The sequence below is a fragment of the Echinops telfairi genome, unplaced genomic scaffold, assembly GCF_000313985.2.
Source record: "Echinops telfairi isolate 266 unplaced genomic scaffold, ASM31398v2 ScPeMD7_7468;HRSCAF=8506_0, whole genome shotgun sequence".
Lineage (NCBI taxonomy): Eukaryota > Metazoa > Chordata > Mammalia > Afrosoricida > Tenrecidae > Echinops > Echinops telfairi.
Genome location: NW_022111369.1, coordinates 43,986,222 through 43,991,429, shown reverse-complemented (window position 1 = coordinate 43,991,429; position 5,208 = coordinate 43,986,222). Strand labels below are relative to the sequence as shown.

The 5,208-nt window shown below is 46.9% G+C and overlaps 1 long non-coding RNA gene across 2 annotated transcripts in view; it reads left to right on the top strand.

Moving 5' to 3' along the window:
* Window positions 1-5,208, top strand: part of LOC123520984 — a 13,556-nt gene that overhangs the window by 878 nt on the left and 7,470 nt on the right. The gene's annotated exons all lie outside the window — the stretch shown is intronic.

The following is a 5,208-nucleotide window of genomic DNA, read 5'->3' as shown; positions in this document are numbered from 1 at the left end:
GTGTGACCCGGCCCCTGCCGTAGGGGAGGTCACCACTTAGCGGGCACAGGGTGGTAAATACGTACAACGACGACGTAACCGGTGCTTTGACCAGGTTCCCAGCCAGCACGTGCTGCCTGGGCTACCTGGACTGGCTCTTGGCGCTTTCTCTGTGAACTTCCCCGTGGCACAGGGTCAGGCTTTTATCCCACCAAGGGTTCCTCAAAACTGCACTGCCATCCAGCCTGGACTCACCAGGAATCTCTGAGACTGTAATTCCCTTTTTTTTTTTTTAAATAAATCATCTTACTGGGGATTCAAACAGCTCTTATCACAATCCATACATCAGTTATATCAAGCACATTTGTACCTATGTTGCCATCATCATTTTCAAAACATTTTCTTTCTACTTGAGCCCTTGGTATCCGGGTTCCTCCTTTTTCCCTTCCTCCCACACCCTCCCCACCTTGCGACCCCTTGATAAATTATGAACCGGGGTCATGATAGTGGTGGGGAGGAAGCATTAAAGAACTGGAAAATGTGTGTTTTGTCGGTGCTAACTGCACCCTGGCTGGCTCATCCCTTCTTTGGGACCCTTCTGTGAGGGGATGTCCAAAGCCACAGATGGACTTTGGGGCTCAACTCCGACCCACCTTGTTCATAGATATGATTGTTTTGGGTCTTCTGATAACTGATACCTGATCCCATCGACACCTCATAATCACACAGGCTGTGTGCTTCTTCCACATGGGATTTGTTGCTTCCTTGCTAGATGGCTGCTTGTTTAACTTCAAGCTTTTAAGACCCCTGATGCTATGTCTTCTAATAGCTGGGCACCATCAGCTTTCTTCAGCACACTAGCTTATGCACTCATATTAACTTCAGCAATCGTGTTGGTCAGGTGAGCACCACAGAATGCCAGATTATTAGAACAAAGTGTTCTTGCGTTGAGGGAGGACTTGAGTAGAGGCCCAATGTCCGAGACTGTAATTCTCTACTGGAATAGGAACCCGCTTTTCTCCAGGTGAGTTCAAATGAGCAACCTTTAGGTTAGTAGCTACTTTGGGGTGACAAAGGGTGACAAGCTGAGGTAGGTCTTGGGTATGTTTAAGAGTTGATCAGGCTTGTGCCGAGGAGGGAAGAGGCATTTCAAGGAGAAAGGAAAGGAGAGAAATGATATTGGGTTTGAGAAAGCAAAGCTAGAGGAGAAAGGGAAGTTTCTTTTATCTGTGGGCTCAGGTGTGCAGAATGTAAAGCAGGAAGTGACCCTAAGGTGTGAGACTTTGAAGGGCTCTGTGTCCTGTTGGAAAAGTTGAGCCTTTATCTCTGAGCAGTGGGGATCGACAAGATGCTTTAAAATAACTACACGGTGTCATGCTTGTCTGCATACCTCATCACTATGTCTCAGGTATCCGCTCCAAAGCCTGCCCACGTAGGGACTCTGAATATTGATTGAATGGTTAGATGAGTGCCAACTATATGTCAAGCCTTGACTAAATGCTTCTCACACACCCATGTATTTGATACCCCAAGGAACCCTGGTGGCATCGTTGGTTACTCATTGGACTGCTAACAGAAAGGTCAGCAGTTCTAAACCACCAACTACTATGAGGGAGGAAGATGAGGCTTTCTTCTTCTGTAAAGATTTAGTCTTGAAAATCCACAGGGGTATGTCTACTCTCCCCTATAGGGTTGATATAAGGGGGAATTGGATCGGAATGGACTTGATGGCAGTGAGTTTTTTCGAGAATGACACTTAAGCTAACCACAATGTCAGTGGTTCAAACCTACCAGCTGCTCTTTGGGAGAAAGATGAGGCTATCTGGCCCATAAAGATTTACAGCCTTGGAAACCCTGTCTAGCTTCACTATGAATCAGAAAACTTCAGGTATTTGTTGGCAGTGGGTTTCTGATAATAGTCCTGAGGGAGAGCCCTGATGTCATCGTGGCTTAGGCATTGGTTTGCTAACCACAAGGTCAGCAGTGCAAACCCACCAACGGCTTGGTGGGAGATAGATGAAGCTGTCTGATCCCATAAAGATATACAGCCTTGGAAATCCCCTATAGCATCTCTATGAGTCAGAATTGACTCGATGACAATGGGTTTGGTTGGGGTGTTTTGTGATAGTCTTGTGAGTTGTGGTCGTGCTTGGGAGGGAACAATAGACAGGAAGCAGGGCCTAGCGCGAAGGTGTGATGCTTGTGAAGGATAGAGACAAGGAAGGAAGGTTAGGTAGAAAGCCACATCATATACTGCAGTGCAGCTCTAAGAAAGTTCAGCAAGGCTGTGGGGGAAGGATGCCTGGAACCAAACTAGCCTATCCCTGGAACCCCAGGGCTCCCAGAAATAGGCCTGCCCTAACATCTCTGCTGAATCCAAGCCTAGACTAGGAGCCGGTCTGGGACGCTGCACCAACTGGGGGATAAATATCCGGGGATAGATTTCAGAGTTCACTGGCTGGGGCAGGTCCGTTGGCCAGCTGTATTCGCTGCATTAGAGAGATCAAGTGTGTATTTTCGTGGGCACTGAAGATTTAAGGGAGCCCTGGTAAAGAGTTACAGCCTCAGAAACCCACAGGGGCAGTTTTACCCTGTCCTGTAGTGTCGCTTTGATGGCAGTGAATTTGGCTTGGTTTTTACTGGTGGCAGAGTGGTTAAGAGCTGGGCTAATCGAAAGCTCAGCAATTCAAACTTACCAACCACACCACAAGATAAAGGTATGCAGTCTGCTGTCCTAAAGATTACAGCCTGGGAAACCGTATGAGGCAATTCTGCCTGTAAAGTCCTTATGAGTCAAAATTGACAGCAGTGGTTTTTTCCTTTGGGATAATAGTCCAAAGCAACACTGTCATCGAGTCGATGCTGACTCATAGAAACCCTCTAGGACAGGGTAGAACTGCCCCTGTGGGTCTCCGGGACTGTAACTCTTCACAGGAGTAGAAAGCCTTTTCTAGCCCCCGTGGAGAGGCTGTTGGTTTCGAATCGCTGACCTTGCAATTAGCAGCCCAATACATAACCACTACACGACCAGGCCTCCCGGGGACAGTAGTACTCTCCTCATTTTGTTGTTCGCTGTCACCAAGCAGGCCGTCAACTCACAGCGATTCCACACACAAGTTAAAAATGCTGTCCCAGTCCTGTACCATCCCACAATCGGTTATAGATTGGACCATTCAGATCAATAGGGTTTTCACTGGCTGATTTGAGAAATAAATGACCAGGACATTTTTCCTAGTCTTCCCTAATCTGGAAACTCCACTGAAACTTAGGCAGCATCATAGCAACACTTAAGGCTCTACTGACGGATGGATGGATAGTAGCTAAGCATGAGCAACATCGAGTGGGAATCACACCAAAGTCTCCCACATGGAAGGCAAGAATTCTACCACTGAGCCACCCATAGTCATGTCACACATAAGGAAATTGGGACTTCGAACGTTAAATAACCTGGCAAGTTCATCCAGGGGCTCGGTGGTGGGTTCTGCAGTCTCAGCTATCATGGGCTGCTGCAACAGAGTGTCACAAGTTGGGAGAGATTTAGTAATCAGAATTCTCCCAGGACCCACAGCTCTTCCTCCTCCTTAGTGGCCTGAGGGGATGGGCCCAAATGGCTTCATACTCACTGAATCCAGGAAATCCCACAAAATCATGCAAACCAAGGGGGGTGTGGGTGTCAGATCTTCAGGTACTTTTTCAGAAAGCTCATGAAACTGCCTAGGTCATCAAAGCTAGGCGTAGCCTGAGAGCCACCAACTATTTGTCACTTTACAGAAGCAGTGCATGCCCTCCTGAAGGTGGAACAGGGCAGAGTTGGTAGGTGTGCACAGACCAAACAGTGGAGTTGGACCCAGGGTTAATGACCCCAAAAGAGTCCTGAATTGTTGCTGCACATGCTTAAAAATGCAGGAAGTAATGCTGAATTTACAGAGTTAGATGTGGATTCTCTGGCCATTGAGCACATCCAGGGGGAGTGCCACCAGACGTGCAGAGCTCCTGGTGGGCTCAGTCCCTGCATGAGCGATCCCTGCCACATGGAAATGACCCTGACTGAAAAGGAACATATTATTCCTAAACCTGAAGAAGAGGAGGTTGCACAGATGGCCCAGAAGAAATGGAAGAAGCCAAAAAAGATGGCCCAGAAGAAATGGAAGAAGCCAAACTTAGGGCTCGGGGGTCAATATAGCTTACAATAAAAGTGAAAAAGAAAAGAAATACCACAAGTTGATGGTGTTAACAAGCAAATTTGTTTTTTCACAGTTTAAGAGGCTAAAAGACCAAATCCAGAGTGGCAACTCTGGGGGAAGGCTTTCTCTCTCTGCTGGATCTAGGGGAAGATCATTGCCTCCTCTCACCAGCTGTGGGCCGGGAGTCCTCAGAGAGCTCCTGGGTATTGACTTCAATCTTCCTGAGTCCTCTGAGGTGCTCAGCTTTGGGGCCCCAGTCCAAAGGATGAGCTCTGCTCCCACATCTTCTGACTTGGTGGTAATGAGGTGCCTCCTTCTCTGTTCGTTTTGTTTTTGTTTTAATCTCTTGTAAGATAAAAGGTGATGCAAACCACACTGCAAGGAAACCCCTCTTAGATCAAATCACTGCAGTGTTCTAAGTCAGGATGTAGTCTCCCACCTTAGTCTTCTTACAACTGATTGATTGATCCTAGCAGATCACTCGTGAGAGGTGAGCACATTTTATAAAAGTGACACAGTACCTATTACATAACTGCCATGCAACTGAGAATCAGGGCTGGCAGAGTTGACACATACTTGGGGAGTGGGAGGGGAGGGGAGTAAGGAAAAGACAGTTCAGCCCACGACATTGTAGCAGGAAGGAAGCCCTCAAACCCTTGCTTCCTGTACTCTGTGACCTTTGCTTTTTATATTCTGTGTGTTGCTGCCTCCCAGCTGCCACTGATAAGAATCTGGGAACAGAGAGTTCAGTCGTGAGACTTGGCTGAGGACTTGGTGAAACGATATCATGGATTAAACATGGTAGCAAATTCTTTGATGGTAACAAATTCTTCCTCCGATTGATGGGTTCCGTCTACGACTTCTCTTCTTGAATATGGACTGGATTAGTGACATGCTTGGCCAATAAAATATGGTAGAAATTACCATTTTCTGTAGATAGGTTAAAATACTTTACAACTTCTACCTGGGCCTCTGGAAATCCTTGCTCTTTAAGCCCTGTTGTTGTTAGATGTTGTGTTACCTGGGTTGACTAGAGAAACAAATT